General features: G+C 38.6%; 1 long non-coding RNA gene across 1 annotated transcript; it reads right to left on the bottom strand.

The window, feature by feature from the left end:
- Positions 1-1,112: 1,112 nt before the first annotated feature.
- LOC142600159 (uncharacterized) lies at positions 1,113-10,775 on the bottom strand. The gene is made up of 3 exons (XR_012833613.1): positions 10,736-10,775; positions 5,131-5,396; positions 1,113-1,363 (listed from the first exon to the last, which is right to left on the bottom strand). It is a non-coding gene; the product is annotated as an uncharacterized LOC142600159 (long non-coding RNA).
- Between the last annotated feature and the right edge of the window lie 632 nt (positions 10,776-11,407).

Raw genomic sequence — 11,407 nt, 5'->3', positions numbered from 1 at the left:
GAAGACCATGGTGAAGCAGGCTGTCCCCCTGCAGCCCATGGAGGGAGGATGAGGGGGTGTAGAGATTCCACCTGCAGCCCATGGAGGACCCCATGCCGGAGCAGGTGGAGGCACCTGAAGGAGGCTGTGACCCCGTGGGAAGCCCACGCTGGAGCCAGCTCCTGCAGGACCTGTGGCCCCATGGACAGAGAGGAGCCCATGCTGGAGCAGGTTTGCTGGCTGGACTTGTGACCCCGTGGGGCACCCATGCTGGAGCAGTTTGTGAAGAACTGCAGCCCGTGGGAAGGACTCACGTCAGAGAGGTTGGTGGAGGACTGTCTCCCATGGGAGGGACCCCACGCTGGAGCAGGGGCAGAGTGTGAGGAGTCCTCCCCCTGAGGATGAAGAAGCGGCAGAGACAACATGTGATGAACTGACCGTAACCCCCATTCCTCGTCCCCCTGTGCTGCTGAGGGGGGAGGAGGTAGAAACCGTGAGTAAAGTTAATTCTGGGAAGATGGGAGGTGTGGGGGGAGGTGTTTTAAGATTTGATTTTATTTCTCATTGCTCTACTCTGTTTTGCTTGGTAATAATTTAGATTAATTTTCCTCTAAGTTGAGTTTGCCTGTGACAATAACTGACAAGTGATCTCTCCCTGTCCTTATCTCGACCCATAAGTGTTTCATTATACCTTTTCTCCCCTGTCTAGTGAAGGAGGGCAGTGACAGAGCGGCTCTGGTGGGCACCTGGCCCCCAGCCAGGGTCAACCCACCACAATTGATTGAGGAAGTTGTAAGTTTAGGCATGAACCAAACTGTCCTGAGAAAAACTAGCCAACCTAGGCATGATCCTACCTATTTAGGTAGGATTAATCTTGAATTTTTATAAAAAGGCTAAAAAAATTAGCTGCATGTTTAGCAACAAAATCTACCATTTGACTAGAGTCTTTACCAGAGTAAATCTACTCCTTGGAGCTGTATGTGTTGTCAACATTTTTTTATTTTTTTTTAATTCTTCAGTTAACAGGTCACAGATCATTCTTGCCATTTTAGGGAACAGTATTAGTAATATTGTTTAAGATTCAAAAGAAGAGTGAACACAGTATCTGAAGAATCTGTCTTTATTTTAGACAAAGTAAGTATTTGTGTAACAGAGAGTATATTAGAAAATTGATATTCATATGACAGGACTCCAGGTAAGTACCACATTTGCTCCCACCAATGTCTTCTGTGGTTCATTTGTACATTTCTACTAAAAGTTTATTTTGGGGACATTTTCTTGGAGTAGTTCATGGCTTTATTTCATCATTAATGAAGTCTCTTGTTACACTCCCAATGTCATCTGGAGAGGAGAATTTCTGAAGAGTGAGCAGAGCAGCTGTTGCCTAGTAGGGAGGAAAATCAATGACTTGACACTTGGCAGCTGCAAATTTGTATACAGTTTAACAGTTGAAAGACAGTGTACAAGAAAACTGCAGGTTGCTTACCCCCTGAGACCAGCACACCTAGGTTTTTTAAATTATTGTGGCTTAATCAAAAAGGTTTTCTTCATTTTCATACTAATAAATTTTAAAAGGTGCCTTTTTTTTCCCTTAGTCCAGTCACAAATTCTAGTTTTTAACATTCTGAAGTTTTACTGAATGTCATATGTATAAACAGTATATAAATATATGTACACATATATACTTTTACTTTTGACTTCATTGGGAAAACACAATTCCTGTTTAAATAAATAGGACCTGAGGAGAATGCATAAACTAATGTTTAATAATTGTAGGAAAAGAAACCCTGAAGGAAACCTTGATGAAACCATGATATCTACTGTGGTTTTGACAAAGCTGGAGAGAGGATTAATTGCTAGAATAGCAAATGCTTAAAAACAATACCACTGAACAAACATTTTCATTTATATGAAGCATGCTGCTTCTAGTTGTTGTTGATAAATTATGTGTTTGCAATTGGATTAACTTTGGTTTGTTACCAGGGCTGATAAACAGCAGAACAAAGCCTGAATGTGAAGTAAAACTTAATTGTTCAGTACTGTAATTTCTCTGATAGCTGTAGGTAGTAAATTTTTATAATAATGCAGAAAATATATTACCTACAGTCTCATACCATCACAGGGAAATTCAGAGGGTCTTACTCAAATGAGAATACACTTTTGGACTATTAAATGACAATAAAATTGGAGGTCTTGAGTTTTAAAAGTATAATATTAAAAGTGTAAGGAGTGGTGCCTTTGTTACTGTCATAATTTTTCACATAAGCTGTAAAAGTTTATTGAAACCAGTGGACTTTCACAAGAGAATGAATTGATATAGGATTTGAAAAAGGACCATAAAGTAATGTGTAATATTAAAACCAGTGAATTCTTTAATGCATAGTAAATTCTATTACATTGAACTTACCTTGATCATTCCCAAGAGTGACTAGTATGATATCTACCCATGACCTAATTTAGTTCAGTAATGGAAAATGGTTATGATTACTATTAACTTTCCTTTTTTCTTAGGTGTTCTATCAGTATATTAGAATTTTGAGACTGACTTTTGAAAATTGTTATTGTTAAAATTGTTAAAATCTTTATTGTTATTACCCTTTTTATGTCTGATTCATTGTGAAATGAAACAGCAAACATCTGTCAATGACAACAATTTTACATCTTCTAACTATCCACTTATCAGTTTTCTTCTATTGCCAAAAGTTATAATGAATAGCCTCAGACTCGTGAACATTGCACTAATATTTTTCTGTAAGAGCATCTTAGTATCCTAAAGGAAACTGGTTGTGAGAAAATCCAAGAGAAACTTGGATGTCTTATAACTTTTGAAATTAACTTCATAGAAACTAATTGCAACCAAAAGTTGTCATGGAGACTTCCTGCAAGGAGTTCTAAATGGGGTACATAAAGTAGATAAATGATGTGTTGTATAAATGAAGGAAAAGGAAACTACATTCATGTACTGAAGTGATGACAGCTATGTAACTACCTAGAGAGATGAGAGAGAGAAGGATCATTCTTCTCTGTCATGAAGTAATCACCCGCTATGCAGTAGGGACAATCAAAATAGCAACATCACTTCCACTCAATGCAAATTCTCTGAGTTCTGCATACACTTTAGCATTTGCATGTCCTGATTTGGGAACTTTTTGTCATTCTCATTTCTCATGTACTGAATTTTCAATACATTGCTCTTACTTTCTCATTCACTGCCAACTTTCTTATCATGATGTTTAGACATTAAGAAGGTCAATATATTGCTACTCTTATACAGCTCATCCAGTCAATTTCTCGGGATGTTTTAGTTGTCCATCATTTATAGTTAGCTGTGACATTTATATTGCATACCTGCAAAATTTTTATGTGCAGAAGACTTTGACAGTTTTCTGCTGAAAAAAACCCCTTAGATTTTCTGTAGCTATATACAAATGTCACATTTTTTAATTGTAGATGAATACATGTTTACTGTATTACCTGAAGCTTCAGCTCCAGCACAAAATTATTATACAGCACTCTCTGTTTCCATGTAAAAAGAAAAAAAAAAGGAAAAAAACCCCTTAAAAATATGAAAACAGTGAATCTTAGAAGGCTAAGACCATTCAAACACAGAGCCTTCAGTTAAGGTAAAGAAAAATTTGCAGTCTGATATATGAACATTTCAAGTTAACAATTTTCTACCTTATTCTTTTATTCTTTTCCACTTTTCAAATCCATGCCTCCTCAGATGTGCTTCACAAGATGTCCCACATGCACTCACTACCTTTCAGACCAATCTAAACAAACAAAAGCTTACAGCATGTATTTAAAAATATTACAAAGGGAAATTCATCTAAGTAACATACAAAAGTATTTTCACTTGCATCTTTATAACAACAGATTTTTAGGCTTATCAGGCATCATCGACTTTACAGGGATATTTTCACTACTGTTATGCCAAAAAAAGCTTTACAGTGAGGCAGTTTTTCAAAATCATAGTTTTCTGAAAATGACTGAAATAGTATTGGCTTCTCATTTTTTAATATATTGGGTGCAGGTGCCCCGGCGCTGGCAGCAGTGGGGGCTGCAGGGCCCTCTGTGAGGAGAGGCCGGGGCTGCCCCGTGCCGGACACAGCTGGTTCCAGAGAGAGGAGGGAGGAAAATGTGAGAGAAGCAGCCCTGCAGACAGCAAGTTGGGAGAAAAAGGAGGAGGAGGAGGTACTCCAGGTGCCAGAGCAGAGATTCCCGTGCAGCCTGTGGGTAAGGACCACACTGGAGCAGAGAAAAAGTGTGAGGAGAAAGGAGCCCCAGAGAGGAACTGTTTTATGAACTGCCCGCACCCCCATTCCCCATCACTCATTGCTGCTGGGCTGGGGGAAGGTAGAAGGGTCACGAGTGAGAGAGTGAAATTCAGCCTGGGAAAAAAGGGCAGGGAGGGGCTGGTGGGAAGGTGGTGTAGTTCTTGTCTTTGTTTCTTACTGTGCATGTCTATTTTAATTGGCAAGAAATTAAATTAATTTTCCCCAAGTCAAGTCTGTTTTGCCCATGATGGTAATTGGTAGGTGATCTCCCTGTCTTTATCTCGACCCACGTGCTTTTTCATCTTATTTTCTCCCCCTGTCCTGTTGAGGAAGGGGAGTGAGAGAGCGACTGGGTTGATTGTCTGGCAGCCAGGCAAAGTCAACCTCAATGACATTTAGTCATTCAGTATACATTTGAAATGAATTTTCATGCTTTTCCTGAAATTTTGAAAATATGTTTTTATGAAATTCCTGGTTTTTTTAAAGAAGGACTGAAGGTGAAGTTTCTGAGAGCATAAATTCTTGAATAGTGTCAAAGATTACCCTGACTTTTTTTCTTGTTAATGAAAATTTGATATCCCATTTGTCCAGATCATATATGCCAGCTTTGTGGAAACAAGCTGGATAATCTAAGGCTTCTAAAAGATCTCTAGATGCTTATGTTTGTGCATCTGACTACAGCCCTTGGGTTGGAATTGAGGGCTAGATTGTCTACAGACAGTGTTAAGTTCTTATTCTCCTACACAGTCAGTGCAGATCTGGTTATTACAGACAGTGGAATCTGAGCCAGCCAACTGAGTAACTAAGTGACTCCATTGACTGTGTTGACTGTGATAAATGTGTGAACATGGTATTTAGGACTCAAATCAGTTACCTTATATCTCGGTATCTAATGTTATCTGAGCTTTATTAGGATGTTCAAGACATCTCTAAAGGGCTGAAGATGTGCCACAGGAAACACACTTGTTCCTGGAACAACATCTTGAGAACAAGAAGGATACATTTGGGCAACTTAAATGGATATCCTTGTTTATCTTTAGGCAAGTGAAGCTCACAAGCAATAAACATTACGATGTTTACAATTGTAGTTCTGGCCAACATTGGAGTCACTGCAAATCCCTTTTCCCCCCAAACTTTCTCCTGAAAATAGAGAGGGAAGGATAAAGAATTAAGCCTCATTTTATTTGTGGCTGTATCAGAAATTGAACTGAAAAAAATGCTAATATACACTGAAATTATTTACTAGTGAATCAATAGACAGTGAAGATGGAATATTACCAGTGATATTATTCTAAGTTATGCTAATTTCTTAAAATGTCTTACTGACATTTAGGTTACAATATATTTTGTTGAACTTAGGAAGTAGCACAGATGTATGTACCTCAAATGGCTACCCAAGGCTCATTTTATAGTTAATGAGGAGAAAGAATCACTTATAAGGTATCATTTATTTTATCCTTATACAGACGTTTAACATGGTGGATAAATCATACCCTAAAAATGTCTGTTTCTTTTCACTAGCTCTAACAGAATCCTAAGGATATCACCTAAGGTATACACTTTTACATAACAGATGACTAAAATTAGGTGAGAGGTATTTCCTTCAGTAAGTATCTTTATTGTGGATTGATGGTAGTATGTACAGCTTAACCCTGAAATCTGAAATCTCTAGCCAGTGCACAAGATTCCAATTCTTCCCTTTTTAGTTCAGATAATTCTAAATAGAAAACTTCTGAAAAGTAACATTCGTGTTTTCTGTTATTACTGTGTCAGCAGAAATGTACCGTTCTATACATGTTGATATTGAGAAGCATGAAAAGTGCACAAAGGTTAAATGCAAATGATGTGAGAATTTGTAGCAAATGGACACAGATACACAATCTGCTATTTTAATTAAAAAAATATTTCTAGTGCATTCATAGGCAAAGGGCTGATGTCATGGGTAAAATGATGAATATAGGAAGACGTTCCTTCTGTGATCATACCAGTAATGCTGAATCATAGTTAAATGCATATCCTTTCAATCACAACAAGAAATGTTACATTTTGACATTTTAAAATCAACAATTCAGCACATACAATCAAAACAGATGTTTAAGCTTATGTGTGTACTAGGAAAAACATAGCATTTCTAGAAAACCTATTTTTACCATATGTGATTGTTTCCTCTTCAGTTAAGATTTCATTTAAAAAATATTAAATAAATCATAATTAAGGATACAATGGTCTTTCACAAACTTAGAACAATAGCTTACAACACATTTTGCCATGTTCAATTAAAGTGAAAAGAATAAAACCCACTGTAAATAAAAATAAGACTTACATAGCAAGAGTACACATCTTGATAATCTGTTACAAATTTTTTGTCATATAATGCAATATCTACTAAACTGAACAAAAAAGTTCAAGATTGTTTAATATCTGGAGAAGAGTTAAATCTAGCTGCACAGGTTTTTTTTTTTCCTGAAGAATCACAATTACAATAACTGAAATCTACAAGTTAAGGCTGTAACTGTCAAGTGTTAATTAAATCAGTTCAGAAATGCAACTTAAAGCAGACCAGATAGCAAGAAATTACTTTGGAAAACTGAATTTATTTCAACCTGAATGTGAGATAATTGTGGGGTTTTTTTTTCTTTAGAATAGACTATGTATACAATTTAAAGTTAAAATGTTTCTAACTTTTGCATTAAACATCATAATTACTGTGCTTGTAACAATAATTCAGACAATTACTTTTTTTGGGGCTATTTTCACCATTTTTAATGACACGTCATGAAAGTGTGAATTTGGGTGACTGACTGCATCTCAAGCACAGCAGTTACTATTCATTCTGAAAAATAAAATTTAGAACATTCTTGTGACTTTAGAAGTTCCATATAGCAGGGAGATAAATATTGGTTTGTACATGGAGCAAGGTGTCCTTGTCTATGCTGAATACACTTTAGGCAATAGGGAAATATTTCTCAAATCACAAAACATATTCTGAAACACAATATATGCAAAATGCCTCACCTTTCTGATTTAATGAATGCTTGAATTCATTACATCTAATTTAGTGCTGCCTCGCTGGAAACTAAGAATGTGAAGAAGTCTGATCTAGTTTGCCTTGCATAAATACTTAATTTTCTAAATACTTAATGGCAGGATTCAGGTCCTCCTGCAAGTTCTAGTCAGCTGGATATAGGTAACCATTAGAAAATGTTTGCCATTCCTTGCCTCATCCCTTGAGAATGGCACATTCTCAGAAGCAAAGTGGCCAATGAGGCAAAGAATGCTCATGCTTATGGCAACTATCCAAACATACAAGGCTATGAGTTTTAGGTTCTCTTGAGCCTGACGGGAACAATTTACCTTAGGAGAGTGGATTAAGATATGCTACCAATACATTGCTGCGTTCCAGTAAATTTTCTGGGTTACCAGTGGAGGAGGTTCTTCTTAGTTTGGCCCTGTGAAGCAACTTTCAGAATGGTCTGAGCAAGCGAGCAATCTGCAGAATGTGTTAAGATGGTAAAGCATTTGCTGTGGTGCCCTGTTCCATAAAATTATTAGTGATTTGGTAAGCAGAGACTTAGAGTTGGTCCTCTTTCCTTCAGATCACTGCTAAACTCCAGATGAGCTAAAACAGATCAGAAATACTAGTATACCCATGTCCTGAATAGATCAAAATTATGATATTTATAATAAAAATTTGCTGATTAAAATAATTGAAGAGTGAGATTACTTAAGCTATTTATACCAAGATTAAACGTGAATTTTCTTTCTGTCCAACCATCTGGCTTATTAACCCCGACCAGGAAGAAACAGCCTTTGTTCTGTGAGGGCAAATATTACTTCATGAAATCAGATGTGATCCTGTTGTTTATGAATTAACGTGTTCTTGACACAATGAAGTATAAAATTCTACTTTTCTCTTTAGTGACCATACCGTTTGCAGTGGGTAAACCCTGCCTGGAGGCCAGGTGCCCACCAGAGCCACTCAGTCACTCCCCTCCTCAGCTGGACACGGGAGAGAAAATATAATGAAAGGCTCGTGGGTCGAGATAAGGACAGGGAGAGATCACTCAGCAATTATTGTCACGGGTAAAACAGACTCAACTTGGGGAAAATTAATTTAATTTATTAACAATCAAATCGAATCAGAGTCAAGTAATGAAAAATAAAATCAAATCTTAAAAACACTTTCCCCCTACCCTTTCCTTCTTCTGGGCTTAACTTTACTCCTGATTTCTCTTCCTCCTCCCTCCCAGCCGCACAGGGGGACGGGGAATGGGGGTTACGGTCAGTTCATCACACGTTGTCTCTGCCGCTCCTTCCTCCTCAGGGGGAGGACTCCTCACACTCTGCCCCTGCTCCAGCAGGGGGTCCCTCTTACGGGAGACAGTCCTCCACCAACTTCTCCAATGTGAGTCCTTCCCACGGGCTACAGTTCTTCATGGACTGCTCCAGCATGGGTCCCCCACGGGGTCACAAGTCCTGCCAGCAAACCCACTCCAGCATGGGCTCCTCTCTGCAAGGGTCCACAGGTCCTGCCAGGAGCCTGCTCCAGTGTGTGTTTCCCACGGGCTACAGCCTCCTTCAGGTGCCTCCGCCTGCGCCGGCGTGGGCTCCTCCATGGGCTGCAGGTGGATATCTGCTCCACCATGGACCTCCATGGGCTGCAGGGGGACAGCCTGCCTCACCATGGTCTTCTCCAGGGACTGCAGGGGGATCTCTGCTCTGGTGCCTGGAGCACCTCCTCCCCCTCCTTCTGCACTGACCTTGGTGTCTGCAGGGTTGTTCCTCTCACATCTTGTCACTCCTTTCCTGGCTGCAGTTGCGCAGGTTTGACTGATGGGCTCAGCCTTGGCCAGCAGTGGGTTGGTCTTGGAGCTGGCTGGCATTGACTGTGTTGGACATGGAGGAAGCTTCTAGCAGCTTCTCACAAAAGCCACCCCTGCAGCCTTCCCACTGCCATAACATTGCCACGCAAACCCAATACACAGTTTGTGCTTTTTTTAGCAGGGAGATTTCAAGCAAATTCAACTAGTTTAATATGTAGCCTAATAAGCATTACAGTTGATTCAAAGGGGAGATGGGGGATACTTGTCCACACAATCATGTGTGGAGGAATGTAAGAAATACTGTGTTTTGCCAGGAGGAAAATGTGCAGAATCTGCCTTCTTATGTGACTGAACCTTCATTTTGTGTTTTCCCATTTGAAGTGTTTCCAACAACTGAACGTTACATTTTCTTTCTCCTATGTATTGACAGGTATATGTGGCACTGTCACCTAAAACCTGCTTGCTGTGGAACTGGCAAAGCATAAGTATTAATCTCCTCAGAAAATGTGTTCATGATTATGGATAGATGCCTACTAAATCATCCATTGTATGTCATTGTTCATTGTAAATCTAATGGGCTAGTAACTCACAGCCCACTTTTGTTAGGATCTTCATGATGAAGTCCAATTTAAAATAAAATAGAATTAAGTACTATCTATTTTAAATTGAGCGAATAATGATATGATTAGAATATTAATGGCATTGGTATCAAACAGTGTAAATGTGTGACAATAAACTGCCTGCCTCCTGGAATCTAGCCTCCTTGTCTTCCTTGCCAACTGTCACAGCCTTCACCCTTTCTGTCACCAGGCTGATGACAGGAAAAATTTACTCCCCATCTTGGAATTGTCTGATTAATCCTTGCTGCTGAGGCAGCTGCAAATTCTCAGCCTGTTTGCATGACAATCTACTGCATAATGTTGATCAGATGATACTATTTCATGAAATAATAAGGAAATATGAATAACTAATAAGTTTGCAACAGAAAAATACACACACCTACACAAATTCTGTATTTAGCTAATACATCTGCTCTTATTTAATGAACAGTTTCAGAAATAGGAGAGAGGCAATCTTACAACGTCGGACTATCTGCTGTCACTTTTGAGACCCCTAACTCAGGAGTCTTTTCAGTGGCTCGGTGGCTAAAGAAAAGAAGGAGTTGGGAGAAAAGGTTGACTTCTCAAGAATAAAGAAGAAAGAATTATGTAACAAAAATGCATATCTCCCTGTTTTCCTATTAATTCTCTCCTCCACTCTTTCCTTTTTTCTTTTTTCTTTTTTATTTCTTTTTTCTTTTTTATTTCTTTTTTCTTTTTTCTTTTTTTTTTTTTCCTTTTTTTTGGTGGACAACTGCAAGTCTGACTGCACATCAATGTTCGGAAATTATTTTGATTTTATGTTCTCTTCCTTCTGCATCCTGTTACAGAATTTCTGTTGTGGTTTACTCCAGTAGGTAACCAAGCACCACGCAGCCACTTGCTCACCCCTCGTCCCCCAAGGGGATGAGGAGGAGAAAGGAAAAGGAAAACTTGTGGGTTGAGATAAAGACAGTTTAATAGGATAACAAAGGAAGAGAATAATAATAAGAATAGTAATGAAAATAACAATTATAATAACAATAGTAATAACTGATGCACAAACACAATTGCTCACCGCATGCAGAAAAAAACCAACAACCTGATGTCCACTGTTATTTCCAAGCAGTGATCCCACCTCCCGGCTAGATTCCCCAGTTATATATATAGGGAGCATGACGTTCTATGACTGGGATTATCCCTTTGGCCAGTCTGGGTCAGCTGTCCTGGCTGTGCTCTCCCAGCTTCTTGTGCATCTGGCAGGGTGTGAGAAGCTGAAAAGTCCTTGACTTAGTGTAGACACAGCAACTACCTAGCAACAACTAAAAACATCAGTGTGTTATCAACATTATTCTCATACTAAATACAAAACACAGCACTACACCAGCAACTAGAAAGAAAATTAACTCTATCATCTCAGCGAAAACCAGGACAAATGCTAGCTATGCTCAAGAGAAAGGCAAATCAAACCCTCACCTGAAGGTGAGGGCAGCACAGGGTGAATACAAATGGGCAGAAAGCTAGAGGAAATCTAGTGTTAATGGCTTGCACTAGTGTGTTTTAGAAGGTTTTAGAAAGACTAAAGTAACTGATGCAATATATTTCTATTAATTCTTTTTTTAATTATTATTTTCTTCTTTTTGAGTAGTGATGTAGATGTAGAGTTCTGATTGTTGTCATTATTATTATTATTATCACCTTTTTATTATTATTTTTAAGGAGCTTTGATAGGCCTCAATGATGACATAAG

The sequence above is a fragment of the Balearica regulorum genome, chromosome 1 (genome assembly GCF_011004875.1).
Source record: "Balearica regulorum gibbericeps isolate bBalReg1 chromosome 1, bBalReg1.pri, whole genome shotgun sequence".
Taxonomy (NCBI): domain Eukaryota; kingdom Metazoa; phylum Chordata; class Aves; order Gruiformes; family Gruidae; genus Balearica; species Balearica regulorum.
The sequence above is the reverse complement of the archived record's forward strand: the minus strand, read 5'-3'. Positions and strand labels throughout refer to the sequence as shown.